This window comes from Grampus griseus (assembly GCF_964374135.1).
Source record: "Grampus griseus genome assembly, chromosome: 5".
In the NCBI taxonomy this organism is placed as follows: Eukaryota; Metazoa; Chordata; class Mammalia; order Artiodactyla; family Delphinidae; genus Grampus; species Grampus griseus.
Genome location: NC_138998.1, coordinates 99,512,573 through 99,534,937, shown reverse-complemented (window position 1 = coordinate 99,534,937; position 22,365 = coordinate 99,512,573).

Here is a 22,365-nt window from a genome sequence, read left to right as displayed (position 1 = left end):
TTATTTACTTAATAGTTTAGTGCTTCAATGGTGAAAACTCTCTGGTAAGCAATAATATGTGATAGAAACCTCTGCAAATGTCATGCTTACTTCAATATGTCCATCTACATGCATTCACCTCAGAATACTTTCCCCCCATTTTCCCATCTTTTTTCTTCCAATTTCCTGACCAGCTGTCCAGGAGATTTGTCTCTAATCTCAAAACTATTTACATTCTAACCTTGATTCTTTGTTTTCCACAAAAGTGGAAAGTAGATGCACTGCCCAAATAATTCCCTTAGATACTATCTTTCATGTTCACCCGTGAGTGGGCTATAATATAACTGCTGTCTATTTTTTTATGCGCACCTATACAAAGAAATGACCCATCTCTAAATTAAGCTCAGACGTTTTTCTCCTTATTCAGGTCATATGGAATTGCCCATCAGCAACAGGTGTGGGTTGAGGGAGGGGTACTGGTATAACCCTTGACTGCCTTGAGAGTTGTGGGGTTTTGTAAGTGAAAATGTTACAACAACTTCACATTTACTTTGGACAGGATTTCTAAAACACTCCTGATTTACTTTATTTCCTAAATAGTTTTAGAATATGTCAGGTTCCTGAATCTTCAAAGGGTTTATGTCCCACCCTCTGGAGTGTAGGTGTCTTACCAAATCTTCCAGCATGCTAGTCATGCCATGCTAATAAAACTCAATCAAAATAACATCATCAATATAATAAATCACTGTGATGTTCTGCAGTATGTCCAAGGTATCCAGATATCCTCTGACTATATTGTGATGGAAAGTAGAATGATTGACATGACTATAAAACTAAATCAGTATAGCTGTTCATGTCATGTGACTGCACACTGTTTCTGACCTTTTTTGATTGAAATAGAAAATAACATATTCACTAAATCAATGGCCAAATGTCATGCCCCTGGGCTATATTAATCTTCTCTAGCAAAAATACTACAGGGCTTCCCTGGTGGCGCAGTGGTTGAGAGTCCGCCTGCCAATGCAGGGGACACGGGTTCATGCCCCAGTCCGGGAAGATCCCACATGCTGCGGAGCGACTAGGCCCGTAAGCCATGGCCGCTGAGCCTGCGCTTCCGGAGCCTGTGCTCCGCAACGGGAGAGGCCACAACAGTGAGAGGCCCGCGTATCGAAAAAAAACAATACTACATTTGATTACTTGACTGTTTTTGCAATAGTCTATCGTTATCTTTCATGATCCATCTGATTTTTATAGGAGTTTAACTACTGAATTACACGAGGACACATAGGAGACTGATTACCACCTCCGAATCCTCTAGGTCTGTAAGGTGACACTAATCTCCTCATGACCCTGCATGATATATTACCTTTTACATACTATCTTGGCTGGAGAGAGAGCCAGTTTCAGAGGCTTTCAGTTTACTTTTTCCACTTGATAGTTTCTATCCCACAGATCAAGAATGTAGAGGCTGTGCAAACTACCAACTATATCAATTCCCATTATATATTTAGGGATCAGGAAAATGTCAATAGTTGGGTTCAGAGACTGTATGTTCAACCAGTGTAAGCCAGACCCTAGCTAAGATTTAATTTATTATTTGTTTTTTATGTGCTACTACATTAAGAGAATGGCCATGATGATGTTTCAGGTCTCTCGGTATCGGTGATAATTGGGTACTCCTACTCAGCATTCCTAACAAGGTTTAGGTATTCTCCATTCCCAGATGCAGTTACCCATATAAACTGCCTCAGGGTCCTTTGAGGAAGTACTGATGGATTCATTCCATATATAACTGACTTGGGATTGCAGAGTCCTTCTTCCTGAAAACGCAGCCACCTCTTCAGTCCATGGATTTTGGGTCTGATCACACGATCAGTCTTAAAAACTGGGATGGAAATCATGAGTCTTTATTTGGGTGATTGACCTCAGGATTTTAGTTATCTATTCTTGATTTTTTTCTTGTGGTACAACTATCCATTTATTTATTCCAAGGTTGCAGATGGTTCTATTAACCATCTCCATAACCATCTGTGACTCAGATTTCCCCAGTCGCTACCTGAACCTTGGTAGTTATTATAATAATTACAATCCTCTGGCTTGTGGCAATTAAATGCTGTAATCTGTTCTTTACTATTGAAGAAAACCACCACTGAATTAATTAGAGATGCTGGTGCCCTTTTCACCAGCACATTCTTTATAAACTTGTTAAATGGCATGCTTGTGGTCTGTTCTTTTCCTTAGAACAGTGGTCCCCAAGCTTTTGGGCACCAGGGATCAGTTTCGGGAAAGACAATTTTGCTGTGGACCGGGGGGGATGGTTTTGGGATGATTCAAGCTCATTACATTTATTGTGCACTTTATTTCTATTATTATTACATTGTAATATATAAGGAAATAATTATACAGCTCACCATAATGCAGAATCAGTGGGAGCCCTGAGCTTGTTTTCCTGCAACTGGAGGGTCCCATCTGGGGGTGATGGGAGACAGTGACACCCGAAGTGTGTTGCTTATGTCCAGTGGACTCCGTAATCTCGTTTTGGTTGCTGTCACTGCAGAAAACCCTGCCATTACAAAGATAGGATGTTGGAAACGGAAGCAGGCTTTTCAGTGCTTCTGTGGCAATCTCAGGATATTTCACCTTGACTTTAATCCAGAATGCATGGAGATTTGAAGTTGTCTCAAACACACTCTTAAAGCCACCGCCATTTGCAGTCTCAACAGTTGATCCTCTTCTAGCACGGACAAAGTCAATTCACCTGCCTTATTCACAAATTGGTCATGGATTCATTCCTTTCCAGTTCGCGGGTGTTTTGTGGTTGAGAAGTAATGCTCAAACTCTTTTGAAAGCTGAGATAGGTAATCATGCACCAGCTGGGAGAAAGGCCCTGGCTCAGTCTCTTTCAAAATCTCTACTAATGTTTGAAACATGTCAAAAATCCCGATGTTCACTAATCACCCCCAAAATTCCAGTTTGGCTTTGAATGCAGCCACTTTATCTGCCAACTTTAACACAGTTGTCGTTCTCCCCTGAAGTGACAGATTGAGTTCACTGAGCAGGTTGATTATGTTACACAAGTAGGCAAAGTTTTGTGACCCATTCTGTGTCACTGAAATGTGCTGCCAGTGGTGACTGTTTTTCTAAAAGAAATCTCTGGAGCAGCTCTCATAACTCAAAAACTCTGGCCAGTGATCTACCTTTAGAAAGCCATCTCACTTCTGTGTATAAGAGAAGACGTGTGCTCTGCGTCCATCTCCTCATAGAGGTGCGTGAAAAGACGTGAGTTAAGGGCATGTACCTTAATGTGGTTGATAATTTTAGTCACATCCTGCAAAACGTTGTTAAGTTCAGGTGACATTTTTCAGCTAGCCAGCATTTCTCTATGAATGACACAGTAAGTAGACTCACATTCAAAAGCAACCTCTTTGACCCAAGTAGTGAAACCAGAAAGCCATCCAGTCATGGCAGCCTCTCCGTCTGTGCATATACTGACACAAAATTACCAATTCAGTTTTCCTGATATGTAATCATTCAAAGACTTGAATAGTTCTGCAGCTGTGGTGTTGGTTGGCAACGAAAGTACACATAACACATCCTCATGCACATCCTCCTGAAATATATATTGCACAAAAACAAGCATTGTTGCCTTTTTGTCAACGTAGGTAGACTCATCAACCTGGATGAGTCACCACAGTGACTCATTAATCCTCTCTAACAATTGTGCCTCAATATCCTCTGCTATTTTGTCAGTTCATCTAGCTATGGTGCTAGCCGAAAGAGGAACATGTGCCACCTTTTGAACTGCAGCCTCTCCTAAAAGTTCACAACAAATGTCCTTAGCAGCAGGCAGGATAAACTCTTCATCAAAAGGGCTTCTTAGCTTTAGCAATGCGGTTAGCTGCTAAGAATGGCGCTCTCAGTGCAGACACATTTGACGAAGTGATGGCCTTCAATAATTGCTTCTGTTCTTCGTGTTCACTTTTTTTCTTTTGAAAAACTCCAAAGCCTTGTCTTTTAATACAGGGTGCTTGGTCTCCATGTGGTGAAGCAGTTTTGAAGGCTTCATGGCTTCACTGGATAGCCACATATTATACAGAGTGAGCTTGGAGAAGGTGAATCACCTGTTGCAATGAATCCGTAATTTAAGTAGAACTCTTGGTATTTTCTTTTAAATATAGCCTTCTTTTTGTTGGCAGTCTTAGAGTCTTCTGCTGTCTCATCATTGGGTCTTTCCCCTTTTTCAAAGAAGCTGTCTAGCACTGTTTGTTTTTCATTCATTTTGGCTAGGGTTAGCTTGTGGGCTTAACAAAACTGTGACTGAGACCAGTGCACAGTGCAGGAAAGAGGCACGGATGGAAGTGGTAAATAAAATAATGGGTAGGCCACAGGCAGACTAAAATAAGTGTTGGATTCTAACTTAATGCCTGCCACCAGATGCAGCTGTACAATTGAAGTACATCAACTCATTTGCCACTCTAAAGCTTGCCACCGGATCCAGCTTAATTGTCACTTGCCACTCACTGATAGGGTTTTGTTATGAGCCTTCAAGCAATTGATTTATTATGGTCTCTGTGCAGTTAAACCTCTCTGCTAATGATAATCTGTATTTGCAGCTGCTCCCCAGCATCACTGCCTCAGCTCCACCTCAGATCTTCAGGCATTAGATTCTCATAAGGAGCACACAACCTAGGTCCCTCGCATGTGCAGTTCACAGTAGGGTTCACGCTCTTATGAGAATCTAATGCCTCTGCTGATCCGACAGGAGGCGGAGCTCAGACAGTAATGCAAGTGAAGGGGAGTGGCTGAAAATACGGATGAAGCTTTGCTAGCTCGCCCGCCGCTCACCTCCTGCTGTGCGGCCTCCTTCTTAACAGGCCACAGACTACTACTGGTCCATGGCCCAGGGGTTGGGGATCCCTGCCTTAGCACACACTCTTCTGGTGGGTCTTCCAATCATACATAGTATATTCATTCTAGGACACTGAATTTCCTGAGCATTAAAATCCTTCTATCATTGTTTTCCCTGGAATTTCTAGCACTTCAACTTCCCATAGCATGGAACATTATTTTTTTCCAGTTTAGGGTACCCATCTATTAATGACTTTGCTGCATATACTTGATCTGAGACCAGTGATACACAAAGACCATATACCTTTCTCAAGTTATCTATTAATCCATATTTAAGTCCCATTGCAGAATAATCATACCAGTAACAACACAATTCATATATACACATGCATTATACATACATTTGGTGATATATATGTGTGTATGTTATATGCATATACAAGAGCACATATATGTGTAGGTAGACAGATGAAGAGATTGATAATAATTCCTCTGCAAAAAATAGTTGAGTTGATGTCAACTTCCATATACTAATTTCTAAGAGTAAAACAATAAAATATGTGTCTAGCAGTGGGCATTTGATTTATGTTTTTATTTTTCTTTTCTTGAAATAAACTGTTTTATTAAGCAAGAGTTCTTTTGCTATAAAAGAAGTACTGAATATTTATTTGCCTGTGAAAGTGTGGATCAAGAGAGCAATGAACACAAACTATTGCTATCTATTTAGTCACCAGCATTTTAAGTCAAACTCCTATGTGCTAAAATGATAAAGTGTTTAAAAAAATTTTTTTAATAAAATGATAAAGTGTTTGGTACATAAGAAATCCATCATATAAATATAGTTTTGATACAAGTTGGAGCAGGGAAATTATTATGCTGTTGTAAGAAAGATTACTATCAAGTAAAACTAGGATGAAATATAAAACTACAAAGCAGTAGAATACAAATACATAAGAATATTCTTACCATACTGTTCAAGATGATTCAGAAAACGAATTCAGTGCTAAAAAGTAAATCGTGATTTGAAGATTTGCATTATGGGAGATGGGAAAATTTCTAAATTCTTAAAAAGACAAAGATGTTTCATTAATAAGGAAAAAAACTCTCCTTTAATAATTGCATATCCTGTTACATTATACAAATATTAATTCAAACTACAAAGATGCATTTTTCTGATTGCTATCGCTGCATAATAATTTGCCCCAAATTATTCACATAAAGTAACTGTTTGATTAGTTTCAAAAACTCTGTTGATCAAGAATTTGGACATCATACAGCATGGATGACATCTCTCATGCATGATGTTTGTGGACTCAGATGGGAACCCTCAGTAACTGAGTTTGACTCAAACAGCTGAGGATTCCTCAAAAGGCTAGGGGCTGGGGGATGGAGGGCGGGATGAATTGGGAGATTGGGATTGACATATATACACTAGTATGTATTAAATAGATAACTAATAAAAACCTGCTGTATAGCACAGGGAACTCCACTTTGCTGTACAGTAGAAACTAACACAACATTGTACAACAACTATATCCCAATTAAAACAAAAGAAAACAAAAAGCCAGGGGCTGGAAAAGCTGAGTACAAAGGCTTTTATTTCCAGATAGATTCTTATTTTGCACATCCGCCTCTGGACTGAGAAGAGTGTGTGGTCTCTCCAATGGCTTGGTGTTCTCAGCATGATAACTAGGTTCCATGAGAAAGCTTTCTAAGAGGGTGATCATTCCAGAAGAACTAGGGAGAAGATACATGGTCTTTTGTGACCTTGCCTTAGATAGAAGTTATCATCTATTCTTCCTTACTCTGTTACCTAAAACTACACAGTCTTGTCCAGATTCAAGTGGAGAGGTTATAGATCTGATCTCTCAAGGGAGGGGTATCAAAAATGTTTGTGCCATTTTTTTTAAAAACTGCCACATGCAGAGGTAAAATAACAAGGACTGATTTTTGTGGTTTCAAGAATTAATCTAGATGAATAAAAAGGTAAGGTTGGGTCATTACTGAGTATTACCAGTAAAATGTATTATCATTTTCATTTGAGTCACTGGGAGATAGACGAAAAAAAAGTCAAATCTTTCAATATACTCCAATACAATTTAATGGTTTCACGACTTCAAATAGTACTTCAAACTTAAACATTGTGGCTTTGTTACTTAACTAAAGTCAAATTAAACAGAGCTTTCAGCATTTTGATATTCACATTATTCTGTAAGTTCCTACCAAATAATATTGTGACATTAAAAAAAATTAGAAATTATCTAATAGTAGCAAAGTCTCTCAATTCTGACTACAAAAAGATCATCTTTGCATAATGTTGAACAAATATACCTTTTACTTTATAATGTCTGGTTTTAAATACTGCTACTAATACCAGTCACTCTATAATAAAGGTAAGGTCAAACCCAATACCATCTCCAGAATCACGCGATTAGTTTTTCCAGATATCTGGATCCCACCTTACAAAGAAGAGGGCAATAGAAGGAATGGTCATGAGATAGAGCTAAAATTTATTAAGTAATGTGAAAAATTTCTTTAAAAGATTTCAATAGAATTAATTAACAAGTTTCAATTGTCACACTCCCTCCCCATAAATATCTTACACACATACTACATAGTAGGATAGCAGCTCATGAGAAGTAAGAATACCTATTTTATAAAATAAAATTTTACTCTTTTGCATTTCAGAATCATAATACTTAAAATATTAACTTTCCTATATTGGGCCACTCTAGAACTTTCAGAGATGATTTTACCCATGACTTAAACTTATCTAATGATGTGGACTCATTAACCACCTAAAAAGGAGAAAAAGGAGGGGGCTCTTAAAAGACGCTTTCAGTTGTTTTAACATACTATAGAAAAGCAGGATTCATATGAAAGCAATTTTTTTAGTAAAAGTGTCTTAATGAATCTATTAATTATGCAAAGATGCATTCAGAACATAGTCTGAAAGCAACAGGCTGAGGAAATGAGACAGTAAAGAGCTGTGAATAATAAAGAAAAATGGATGTTGTGTGCTGGGCATAATAAAATCTCAGAGTTGCATTAAAGATCCTCAAAACTGATATTGATCCAACACAAAAGGCTTTGAACCTCTAACAGTTCCAACAGTCTCTACATTATTTTTGGCTACAATGGTGAGAATACTATGTCGAATCTTTTATAGAACCAGCATTCCTGTTACCTGAGTACAAGTTAATGGAGTAGAGTTTCTCATTTTGTTTTATTCTAGTCCTTAACACAAAAACTTACCCAGCTGGTATTTAACCAATACGTATTGCAACATTTTTCTAAAAAAAAAAAAAAAAAAAAATCTTCTAGGTCTTATAGTTCTGCCAAAAGAGTTAATTTAGCATAAATTATAACATCTAAATACAATTTAACTCCTTGTGATAATGTCTGTCTATAGATTAGTGAAAATAAATATTTTAAAGTATATGTAACATGATTTAAGTAGGATATTAAATATCCATATATATAATACATTGTTTAAAAACCTATCATATTGGGGCTTCCCTGGTGGCGCAGTGGTTGAGAATCCGCCTGCCGATGCAGGGGACACGGGTTCATGCCCCGGTCCGGGAAGATCCCACATGCCGCGGAGCGGCTGGGCCCGTGAGCCATGGCCGCTGAGCCTGCGCGTCCGGAGCCTGTTGCTCCGCAACGGGAGAGGCCGCAACAGTGAGAGGCCCGCGTACCGCAAAAAACCAAAAACAAACCAAAACAAAAAACCTATCATATTGATATTCATCTGCTATGAATGTGCATAAATGATTTATTATTTAACCATATTAAAAACCGGCCCATGGAAAGTTACCAAAAGTAAAAAAGTAGTTACAAATAAACAGGAAGCATAGTGCAGAATTCTGATTATTATATGCTCATATTTTTAAAATAGAGTAAATTAGTATTCACAATCAAAAAGCATGGTTCAATTATTGTAATACAATATGTTCTTATGAAAGATAAAAACTTGTCCTAATCTTTGCTTTTATTCTTGTCACAACATGTTAGAAGTTATTTAGCACCTTTAAAGTTGATGTTCATATATACAATAGTAAAATAATGTAAAAATGCTTTATAAGTCAGACAAGGCAGATAATCAATGATTCGAAGGATATAAAAGGATATTATTTTGAAATGTGTATTTGATATTAACAAGTTATTTAAATTTTAAATTATTGCTTTTCAGACTATATTAGACATAAATATATACTAGATATTTTTATAATTTGAAGAAAATATTCTATTACTAATGTGATACAATTGTAAAAATAATGATGAATAAAAGAGGGGGGGAGAAGGAAAGACATAATAAGGGTAAAAAGGACAAGACAACAACGAAACTTTGAAAAAACACGTAAATGAATATTTAGAAAATATCTAAAAATACGCACAAGATTGATTATTAAAGTTACCTCATTTTTTCAACCCTTTTGTATCCTTGTGCTACATTCCTTCTCCTTGATATTATAAGCTACTGTTTCTATTATATTGCCATACTTCAAATTATCTACTTAATTTTTATGGTATGAATATATGTGTTTTTTTACAGGTTTATTTTGTGTTCGTTTCAGAAAGTTTTTCATGTGGCTTTATTTTAATTTCTTTGTATGTTTTTACTATATATTATTCTAGCCATTTTTAGTTTTTTCCAGCAGTTGGAACCTAAAGAGCTGCCTATTATATTTTTGTTTTGTTGTGGTTTTGCTTTTGTTTTTCCTTTGTTCATTGAGTTCTTGTCCATGTGAGTAGTGGTCATGCATTAAATGGTAGGAGATGCACAGAATCGTCTGATAAAGGTCCAGTCCTCACTTCAGAGCACTGGAAAGAAAATTCTTTGCTCACCAGACTCCCACTAGCACTCACAATCTTAGAAGGAGGAAGGACTAGTCACATATTTTAGATTCACTTAGTTTGGGACAGCATTCTGTTCCAGCTTCCTCTCTGTAACCCAACTAGAGCCTGAGGCCTCCTGACTCTAACATGTTCGGACATTACTTGGCTGTTGCCTCACTAGGGATTCAACACAGGTGATACAGATGATGGTTCAATGGGAACTGAGAGTGCAGAGTCATAGAGATCAATACTGTCTGCCATCTGCTACTATATATTATCTAGAAATAACTCTTGATAGATTAATATTAAATATTACTTATTTATGCTGATTTTTATGGTATGCACAGAGTGAATTCTATTCTTCACATTTTAATAGAACATCTATTAACAAAGTTTTTTTAAAAAATAGGAGAATATGAAAATGAATTCAAAGCATGTGTTATTACCCTCAAAATCCTGAATTTCAGGTGATATAGAGGATAGATATAAAGAAATAGAATTTTATAAGATAAAGATGCCAAGCATGAAATGAAAATGAATTTTTGTAAGACACACAAACTCAAGGGACAAGAGTAGCATCCAGTGGAAAAATGGTCTTCACTCTAGAGTCTACATGTAAGGATGAGAAGAACATCAATGTGTATAGAGCATGAACCAGGTGGAATGAAAGACACATTCATTCCAAGGAAGCACCTGTTCAGTAGTACAGAAAATTAGGGGAAAAAACACATGATAAATGTCAGTAATAACTAGTTCTATGAGGATGAATTTTAGAATATCTGCAGAGGAATGTCAGTTGATAGGCCTTTAAATGCCTGAGAGTCAAATCTGAACAAGAGTAAGCATTTATTGGACATCACATGTCAAACAGCTCACCAGATTATTTATATGCATAAACCCAATTTATCCCTCACTCTAGCTGAAGGAGATTGCCAGCATTATTATGCCCTTTTTGTTGAAGAGTAAACTGAGGTGTAAAGGATCTAATTAACTTGGCTGAGGTCAAATTGTTGGTATGAATCCAAGTAACTACAAAGTCTGCCACGTAATTTTACGGAGTTAAGTAGATAAGAAAATAAATTAATTGTGTCCCTCATTTCAGAATGTATATGCTAAGATATCATGATCTAATTAAAAAATTGGATCTTTCTTTATAGCACCAGGGGCTTCCTTAAAGCTACAGGCTAAATCATTAAACTCACAACAAATGCCTTCAAACTGTTATTTTGTAAATTGGTACATAAATCACAAACATTAAAACTCCCCAGCACAGTGTACATAATAGTTATTATTTAGTATAGTACCAGTATTTTTCTGGTGAACAAAATGGAAATATATAGGACTGTAAACCTCTACTAATTAACTAATTATACCCCTTATTAATATAGCTCCAAAGTACATGAATGGTTTAGAGAATTATAGGTATTCTCTTTCATAAATTTCTATTAAGGAGCTTATTCTACAGAAAAAAATTTCAAATAATAAATAGCCCCAGTACTTTAGATTTTTGTTGAAACTACGCAGTATTACACAATATGAATAATGTTTACATCATGCTGATTTATAATAAAAGTCTCTTGGGATAGCAGCATTTATAACTATATAGAAAATTACAGTGCTTTTCTGGCATGCTGTGTAACCTTATACTAATTAAAAATTTACTTTAATTTTATCCCAGTGAGATCAGTGCATTTTAAGATGAGGAAAAGTCACACCATACTCAAAGATATTTTTAGCCAATTTCTAGCTTTTATATTTGTACCTTAAAAGGCTTTGTAATTTTATAAATCATCTCTGAAAAGTGACAGGTTGTGACAAACTGTTTTCACAGGTTGTCAGGTTTTTCTCCAAATTTCCATAGTTTTGAAAAATATAATTTCAGAAGTCTGTAGACAGTATTCAACAACATCTTCATCTAAAATATTACCTAATTGTGGTATAATGCAAGCAGCAGAATGAAGACTTCAAAAATGAGTTTAAGGGACTTCCCTGGTGGTGCAGTGGTTAAGAATCCGCCTGCCAATGCAGGGGACACGGGTTCCATCCCTGGTCTGGGAAGATCCCACATGCCGCGGAGCGACTAAGTCCATGTGCCACAACTACTGAGCCTGCACTCTAGAGCCTGTGAGCCACAACTACAGAGCCCACGTGCTGCAACTACTGAAGCCTGTGCGCCTAGAGCCATGCTCCGCAACAAGAGAAGCCACCGCAATGAGAAGCCTGCACACCACAACGAAGAGTAGCCCCTGTGTGCTGCAACTAGAGAAAGCCAGCGTGTAGAAATGAAGACCCAACACAGCCCAAAATTAATTAATTAATTTTAAAAAATGAGTTTAAAAAGTGATTTGCTAAAATAAAATTGCTCATTGTTTATCAAGGTTACTAGTAGTTATATTATTAGTGAAATGGTACTTATATTAGTGAATGGTATTTATATTATCACATTATTATATTATCATATAATATTCTAAACATGAGACATTTTGAATTATTTTTACTTTTCTTATCATCAAAGTCTTTTATAATTACTATACCATAACAAGTACTTTTGTTTCCATTTTGAAGACTATGTAACTGACAAGAGTTTGCATGTCTCAGAGCCACTCAGTGTAGGTTTCAACTACCTTTGATTTTGTTTTAGCAATTGTTTTCTTAAACATTTTATAGCCTCAACGTTATTTGCTATAACTGTTGTATCATAGTAAATATGGTTGTTCTAAATATTACCTGGTTCTCTGCACATTTATATATTTCCAAATTTGTATCGTAGTCTTGGTTCTTCATTAGAAGTTTAATTTTCCAGTACTATGCTAACAAATGTGAAGAGTTTCCTTAAACTTATTTGAGCATTCATTTTCTGAGAAAGTCACCCTCTGATGATTCACCAGCACATTGGATTTGAAGAATCTCAATGGTTACTGGAGTTCATGTATGTCTTTAACTATTTACATTTACTGAAGTACAGAATTTACTCCTTACTCACCATGACCAAATAATTACACTGTACTGTTAAATTATAACAAATTACTAACATCATAATTCCATAAATGTGAAGTTTAGTAGAATGGATTAACCACATAGAAAAAATGACTGATGGGCTTATTTAAATTGCAACTCAGAAGATAGGTCTGAGGGTTCTCATTATAAAGAAAAAAATAAATGCTGATTTGAGTTCAGTTGGGGTTGGGATGGTCAGTGAGTTAAACAAAACTAAAGTCCTGGAGAATGGGATAGGCATATTTTCCATATACTTTCCTCAAGGAAGAAGAATTGAGGAGATCACCTAGGAAGGAGCAGAAGAGAGTCTAGACAAATACAAATTGGAACAAAAATAAATACCTGAAATGCATTTTTTCAATCATGAGAGCTCAACCTGTACATGTACTTATTTGATATCCGGAGTGTCAGAGACCAACTGAGATAAAAAAGACGAAATAGTGGGGGCTTTTGTGTGGTAAGGAGAAGTGAGAATGGCCTGACTGCTGGTTGGAGATCTGATTTCCAAGATGAAAACAGAGGGGTGGAAGACTGTGAGAAAAAGAAATCCAGGTCTACTTACTCTTATGTAGCATCCAGAGCTGCAGTGACTATGTAGCCTCCTGATGACTGAATATTAAGGCCTAATTCAAGAGATGCAATGAATGTCCTGGTGACCAAGCGTGGTGTGTAGGAGTTGGATTCTAACAGAAGAGTATTGCCCACCTTACTGGACCAGTCAAGTTTATATAGTGGAAACTATAAATATACCAGAGCTCTGTCTTCAATTTTTTCCAAAGGTCTTCAGTTTCTTCTGAAATCCCTGGGGTAAGTGCCCACATAAAATGACTGAGATTAGAATACCAAAATCAAAACTGTCAGAATCAGAATTAACATTATTTAGAAATATCAAAAGTGTGATCTTTTATCCTACCTTTACTAAGCAACTGAAAAATACTCAAAAATATGAATGCCCAGTGATTAAACATATTTATTATTAAAAAAAAATCCTAAATCCCCTTTTAAGGGCTCACTTGATTACAGCAGGCCCACCCACAGTTATTTGCTTTTGATTAACTCATAGTCAACTGATAAGGGAAATTAATCACATCTGCAAAATACCTTTTGCCATTTAAAGTAAACAAACAATGGATGTGATATTCCATTATATCCACAAGTTCCATCCTTATTCAAAAAGAGGGGATTATACAGGGCATATATATCTGCGAGCAGGAACCTTGAGAGCCACTTTAGAATTCTGCACACTGCAATGAGAATTATTAAATGTGAGACTGTTTATTAATAGATTGTTTCCAAGTATATTAGGGTATATTCAGAAAATAACACCCCGAACAGATGGAAAATTTTTAAATAAGAAACTAGCTTCAAGTTTGTTGGCAGAGATGAAAAAGAAAAACGTTAAGTAAATACAACAGGAAGCTGTAATAAACTTTAGGGCTGGATGAGCCAGAGGGAGACCGTGCTATGAGAACACAGTAACATGAGATAGTTCCAGAACCAAGTCTTGCTGTGCAGAAGCATCAGGCAGGAGCTGGCACTGTGAAGAAAGAGTCATCTGGCTGGAGCTAGAACTGAGGGTCCTCAAGAAAGTATAGAAACTTGGACCACCAAAAAGTGCTACACAAGCATTATTTGGGACTTCAGAGAGAGAGAGGAAAGTCCTCTAGCCTCTCTTCCTCTTTCCTGCCAAATTCTCTCCAATAATTTCCATTGGCTGAACTCAGAAGGCAGTGCACAAAGATTTCTGATAAATGTAACATGTGAAAGTCACCCCACCACTACAGAGTGCAGAGGAGGGGAAAGGAATCTGAGAACAGACAAGTGGCAATCAAACTAGACTTGGGTTAGATATAGGTCCATTGGGAAAATATATTCTACTTGAGATTATGCAAAATGAGGGAGGTGAAGATAGACAATATTTTTTAACACTAAGTGATTTTAGTAGATATTAAAGTGCTGAATACATTTATGTATGTATGCATTATATAAATGTGTGTATGTATACATATATTCCATATATATGTGAGATTTTAAATATAAAATTTAGAAAAATACTTTAGAAAACAGTAAAAGTGAGCTATAAAGTAGAGAGATATTAAAATGAAGAAAGAATTTCAATTCCAGCAAAGTTGCTGTGTTGTGTGACTAAATGTCTGGTTAACCAAGAATAGCCATGGTTGATGCCTGCTGCCTCTGTCACTCTCAAAAACTTCTCTGGTTTAGACAAATTATATGTCAACCTACCTAGAGAAGAAAATGAACCAACTTGAGTGGAATAAACTACTAAAAACTCATTTACATCTTCCTGAAAGGAACAGGGAAATAGCAGATGAAAATTAAATACTTGAGGCATACGTCACTACTGCAGAAGAAAATTTGGTATTTAAAAAAATGCTATCCAATTAAATGTTCAGGCAGCATTCTCAGAATCACACCGCATAAACATTGTTTTTAGCCAGGTTCTCAGAGGCCCAGGCTTCAGAAACATTAACAACAGCTTCATTTCAGCAAACTGCTATGGTTGATTGAAAAGTGGGAGGGACCTTGGATATTAGGGCTAAGTTTGCCCTGGAGAAACAATTTCTCAGGCCTAAACAGTTCCAAAGAAGGAGTAAACATTTAGGAAATTCTTTCTCTCAAGGGAGTCTAGACTCTGTCTAGGACATTAGGGTTCAAAGAACAACATGAAAGGGAATACAGAACTTAAGAGGATTGAATATGCTCGATCCAAAGTAAAAGCACCTCAAAAATGATCCAGTGACTTGGGCTATCACAATTGCAAACTTTTCAACTTTGCAAGATGTCAAGAATATTTCCCAGTGTCTTTCTCTTAGCTTCTGGTGTTTACCAACAAGTCTTGGCATTCCTTTGTTTATAAACTCATCATTCCAGTCTCTGCCTCTGTTGTCACATGATGTTCTCCTTGTGTGTCTCCTTGTCTTTCCTCCACTTCTTATATGGGCAAAAGACATACTGGATTATGGTCCATCCTAATCAACTATGACCTCATCCTAACTTGACTGCATCAGCAAGGACCTTATTTCCAAATAAGGTTGTATTCATGGATACCTTGTGAGCAGCATGGGCTGTTTAGAGTTCTTCTCTTCCCTTTTACAGAATGGTCAAGGATTTTATATATATATATATATGTATACTAATTCAGTTGAAGATATTGTTGCCTCTCTGTATTTGGGTAGAGGTACAATACCAAATTTTAGCATAGATGACCACAAAAATCTAAATTTTGTGTTGATAAAGATATATTTTGACCATTTACAGATGTTTTAATTAGCAGAGCACTCCAACAACCAAGTTTCTGACAGTAAGTTTCTGACTACAGACAAAATGTTGGAAATTAGGGGAAAAAAACCCAAAATTAACTTCTCCCTCTCCCTCTCTACCTCCCTCTCTTCCCAGCCTCTCTTCTCTTACTAAAAAAAAAATTGTTTACAGTTGGCCCTTGAACAATGCAGGGATTAGGAGTGCTGATATTTCCTGCAATTAAAAACCATGTATGACTTTACAGTTGGCCCTCCATATCTGCAGTTCTGCACTCGCAGATTGAACAAACCTCAGATCGTGTAGTAGAGTAGTATGTATTTATTGAGAAAAATCCATGTGTAAGTGGACCTGTACAATTCAAACATGTGTTGTTCAAGGATCAGCTGTATATTTGGCGGGGACACAGACCCACAACAAATCATCATTTTATGTTTCTCTTTATTATACAATTTCCACATCAGAAGTCTTCTAGAGACCAAAGAGAATTTTGGGGAATATGTGATATTTTAAAATTACAAAGTTTTAAAGTTTTCCAGTTGTAGTTTTATTTTGTCACTAGGATAGTTAATAATTTGTCAAAATTTGACTTATAGAAATGTAAAATTTTGAGTTATTCTCAGTTGGGGATTGGGCAGAAGTGACCTGCTGTAAATCCAAATTGTGTATTATGAGAAAGGTAATATTTTTTGTCATATCATAAAACAAAGATAGTTGATTGAGCCTTAAATCAGACAATTCTTTCCCAAAGAATCTTCCCTATGTTCTGGATGGTATACACAGATTGGTTAAATTAAAATACTAATCATATACATTGAAACAAATTTTCCCCATTATTGAAATACATCAAATGAAAGGATTACATGGTTCCTATGCCCCCCGACTAAATTTTTAGATTAAAGAAATGTATCTATTATAAGTAGAACAAAGCATTAGTAAGCTTCAGGCAAGTAGTGTGTAATATTAAAGTTGATGCAGTTCAACAGTAACTTGGTTCCTGATAGCCTTTGATAAAGGATATCTGTTTTATTAGGTTTTTCTCTAATTACCACAAAATTATATAATAGATCAATACATTTTAATAGTAAGTATTTGCATTATAGATCAGGTGGAGAATATCCTAAAGTTTTATGCAGTCAGGAGCATTTTGAAATTTTGTCTTTTTTCTATCTACTTATAGCTACTATGATAGCGTTCACTTAAAGCATTGGACAAAATTATAACTTAGTAAAAAATATATCACTACATTTAGAAAACCCATAGACACAAATTTACATATGAAAATGATCTCAGTCTATCTCTGTATTTTATGTATGTTCTGTCAAATAGATAATTTGTTGACCATGTTCAAATTAGGGTGTGTCTATGAAAATCATATATGAATGCAATACTTATATAGAATTTTATATTTAGATTACATTTGCATACCAATTTTTTGAAACTCAAGGAGATGGTACAGACAATATTCTAAATGTTGAACAAGTTCTAGTATTACAACTTTTCTTTCTTTTTCTTTTTTTCTTTCTTATATTTTCTCTTGGCTTTAAAAGTAGGCAAAATTTCACAATTAAAATTATGGAACTATCACTGCAATGTAGTAATTAAACAGAACAGAGAATAGACTATACTGGTGTGACATTTTGTGTATGATTGCTGGCATTTGTGCAAGAGCATTTTTAAGTAGTGAAGGATTCAGTTTTGTTTTTTTCTTTCTGTAAACTCTCAAAGATATTCACAACTAAAACTACATTAGAGGTTTGTGGCTCTAGCAGTGTATTACTTTAAGTGTACTTAAAGGTGAGGTTTCCCTTTTCTCCATATAATGTATGACATATATTAATAAATCCAATTGTTTAGGATAAGCTCTCAAAATGAGATTTTTTAAAACAAGACATAGGAAGATAAAGATATACATACGCATTAAAGAAAACCATTAAAGAAAATTAAAGAGCAGAAAAGAGAAATTCAGGAGCCAGGATGAGCTGTTGAGGAAGAGGCAATGTGAAGGGTTAGTCTCTACTTTAGACACTGGAAAGCTCTGTAGGAGCAGGAGAACCAGTTATTCTTCAAGTGTGATAGCAGTGAGGGTGTCAGTATGTGAAAGTTCCTGGGATTAAAAATATTTCTCAAAGAAGAGATAATCTAAAACCACCTTCTCTGGGTACGTTTGGAATATTTATTCACTTCTGTACTTGTAATTTTGTCTGTAAATAGATAACTTATTAATATTGTGGCACAAACAGCCCTTGAAATATCATCTCCCAAATCTAATTCATAATAAAGAATCATAGCTCCCTCACTATAAAAATAATTATATCTAGCTAGATTTATTTTAGTAAACAGCACTTGGAGTGGCAAAATGCCCAGGGCTAAAACTGCAATTTTATAACTCTGATACTAATTAATACTGTAATATCAAATTAAATAAAGCTAAAACCATTTTTTAGAAAGCAACATTTTATGCTCAGAAATTTATTGCAGCTAATATCACTTTGTAATGACTTAGAACTTGAAATTAGCCAGAGCATTTTTCATAATGATAAATGTATTTGCATTCTAATGAAATGGAGTTTGGATCCTTCCTGAGAATGACCATTATTCCTCATGCCATTGTGTTCTTTGAAGCCAAGGCCTTCTATAACACTAATTCTTTATTTTGTTCAGCATGGAAGTTAATTTGGATTATTAATTTTCTTTACGTACTCAGTGTATAACTTTATATAGTTCATATATTCTTACACTGATACTGGTTGAAGTATTAGTTCTATCCCAAGAGTTCCTTTGACTATCTGGATCTCTATTTGAGATTATTTATTTTCCCCATTTATTTTTAGTTCCTTCTGTCTACCCTTTTGTAGGGTCAAATATGTATTGAATTTTAGGTACACTTGAGACTGGGGCATTGAGCAAGTTGAAATGCGTTGTGCACAAGGAAAACAGTACTGAAAAAAAACCATAATGGGCATTATATATATATATAATATATATATATTATATATATATTATTATATATATATATATTTTTTGGTGGTGCTACATAAAAATTTTCAAGCTATAATACTGAATTATTAAATATATTTGCTGTCAGTTTGGAGCATAAAACATGGCATTTTTTAGGAGTTTTTTTTTCTTAACAGAAAATATTCGCAACTTTTCAGATTGGCTTGCTCAACATTTATTCAAATTTCCTTTTGAAGTGCCTTCCTGGATCTCACATGTAGAAAAACTAAAATCTGTATTTCCACAATCCTTTGAAGAAGCTAGGCATCCAAATACGATTTAGGTTCAGACAATCATATGTAGTGGTGGGAGACTAGAAATCAAAACCTGGATAAATAGGACTTCCCTGGTGGCGCAGTGGTTGAGAATCCACCTGCCGATGCAGGGGACACACGTTCGTGCCCCGGTCCGGGAAGAACCCACATGCCGCGGAGCGGCTAGGCCCGTGAGCCATGGCCGCTGAGCCTGCACGTCTGGAACCTGTGCTCCGCAACGGGAGAGGCCACAACAGTGAGAGGCCCGTGTACCGCAAAAAAAAAAAAAAAAAAAAACAACCTGGATAAATAGTGAGAGAAACATCCAAATGGACAGGTCATATACAAATGTCAGTAAAACACAAATCATTTGAATGAATCCATATATATATGTATATAGTCATAGTCCTTCTCATCAAGCAAAATTTTTAGTATAAATGGTGGAAAGAATAGATAAAATTATTATATACATGAAGGAATTCACATACCAAGTTTATGTATTCAAGAAGAGGAAATATTTCACTAAGAATCAGTACACAGAAAGCAAAAGAGAAAATAATGTCTAATAGAAACTTTAATTCAAAATCCTGGTTATGTTAGAAGGAAAGAAAATAAAAAGTATCACAAATATTTTTGAACTTATCCTTAACATCTGGAAAGGCATATTTTTGTCTCCAAACCCAAAGATTCCAGGTGAGTCTCTTTGTCACTGACCATGAGTCCACTAGAAATGGAGTTAAGTGTGGCCTTCAAAATGCTGCTCCGTAGACATATTACCAGTGCTCTTTTCAAAGTCTATTATACTAAACTTACACCACTTTAAATTTGTAATAAATTTTAAATCTAAAATTTAATGAAATAATCTCAGTTAGTCTGTAATGAACTGTGTAATTTATATAAAGAAAAAATGCCTTTAAGAGGCATCCCTTATCTTTGTTGTGACATTTTGTGTTGTAGCATGGCATCATCAGGGAGTAATAGCTTATCCCCCAAATTTTATCTCTGTTACGTATCTCATCTTTAGTGCTAGATATTTCAAATGCAAATATTGCATTGGATTCATGCATTTCTAGGGTAAAAGTTACGGTACAAGCCAGCTCTAAATTTTATATGAGCATTTTAATATTTATTGTTTGAGTAGTTAAGAAGGTAAATATTGATATTTCCCTTTCAAGAATGCCCCATACATTAACCCATGTAATATATAATCTGCAAAACAACTTTGAGAGATGTGTATTGTCATTATTTCCATTTACCCTGGATTTTTGCCAGTGATTATATTTAAAAATGAGATGGAAGCAGAATTCTGTTTCTATATCCATTCTTGGAAGATGTTTACATTAAAATTTATTAGCAATAAGTAAAAACATTTACCCTTATATTTAAAAAAATATAAGCAAATATAGAAAGGGGAAGAATTGACTTAATTTTTATTCTGAAAATATGAATATGTGGCAAACTTCCCATGTTGTTGGAAGAAAATGGTATAGAACTTCATATTTTTAAAGACACTAACCATTTCCTTTGACCATCTTTGACTAATCTTCCATAGAATCCTTCTTGCTCTTCAGTCTTTCTGTTGAATTGGCCAAAAAGTTCATGCAGGTTTTTCCATAAGAATCAGATCCTTATTTATCTTAGACTGGGTATAAGTAGACTCTTTTATTTTCTTGTTTTTGTCACCATGCTGTACATTATAACCCTAGAACTTATTTTTCTTATACCAGGGAGTTTGTATCTTTTGACCACCTTCACCCGTTTCACCCACCCTATCAACCCCCAACTCTGGGAACCACCAACCTGCTCTCCTTTCTATGAGTTGTTTTTTAGATTTCAAACATAAGCGAAATCATACAGTATTTGTCTTTCTCTATAAACCCTTTAAAGTTCCTTGAATTAGTGTTACCAAGGGACCCTTTCCTTCTAATTATATATGCTGCTTTTAAGATCACTATTTGGAAATATTATATATATATAGAGAAGAACTAATTATATATAACTCAGTTGGAAAGACACAAATTCATAAAAACAAAATACCACTGAAAGCTCTATTTCAGTCCTTAATTTTAGTTAATTCAAAACCTACTATATCAGTAATTTAATAATTCTTTTCTATTATTAAAACACACACAGCAACATGTTGTGAATGGTATTAACGCTAAAGGTAGTGAAAAAAATCTTGTATTTTTAACTGTTAGAAGAGAAAAACCAGAAAAAAAGAACAGCTTGAGACTCAAAGTGGTAATGTTTTAAAGTTTCCATATAAACCAAAAATCTTATTATCCACTTAATAAAGTGAAGGCTCAGAAGTCCAGTCTATTAAGCTATAGTTCTAAGGTAAATGTTCCCTAGATGAACTTGATTCATCCTATATGCATTCTCATCCCTAGTCATAAGTCAGACCTTTTTGAGACTACTCTTTCAGACCAGCAAGTACTATTTAGTGCACTGAAGCAGTAACTTAATACTATCCTGGTGACCTGTAACAGCTGATACAGTTTCCAAAGGTAGTTAACTTCTAAATAGGCAGTACTTTACTATTTAATATGTACTGCTTCAGTAGACTAGGTAATACCTTGATAGCCAAAAAGATCTAATGCTACTTCCAAAATTTGGTGGTGGGGGGTTGGTGGTAGACAGGAATACAGCAATAGTGTTTTCCTATACTATGTATGTTACAAGGCATAACATACTTTTACCCTGATCACAGCAGCAAGAATATAAAATGCTTTGAAACAGCTTAAACTCATTTTATATGAACTAAGAGCATGATAATATCAATATGTTAGCTTTAGAAAAAATAAATGTTTATTAATTTAAAATGCAATATGAAACCTACATCCTATTTTAAAGATAAAGTTATAGGCTTCAAGTTTCAATTCGGGGTGATGTATAATTTCTAAATTCATCCTTTTTCTCACTTCTGTGTTACCTAATATATGCTTTTCAGTTTTTACTAGTAACGTTTATTAACAAAGACAACTTTACAATAACAGTGTTTGGAAAAGATTTTACTGTAGTTTGGTGTATTCAAACTAAGATCTAATGTACCTCAGTTAACCATGATTTACATTAATACTTGAAATAATTTTACAATTTTCAATAAAATAACTTTCTAACTAGTTTCTATAACTCAAATATACTTAAGCTTGAGGCCAGAAACTAA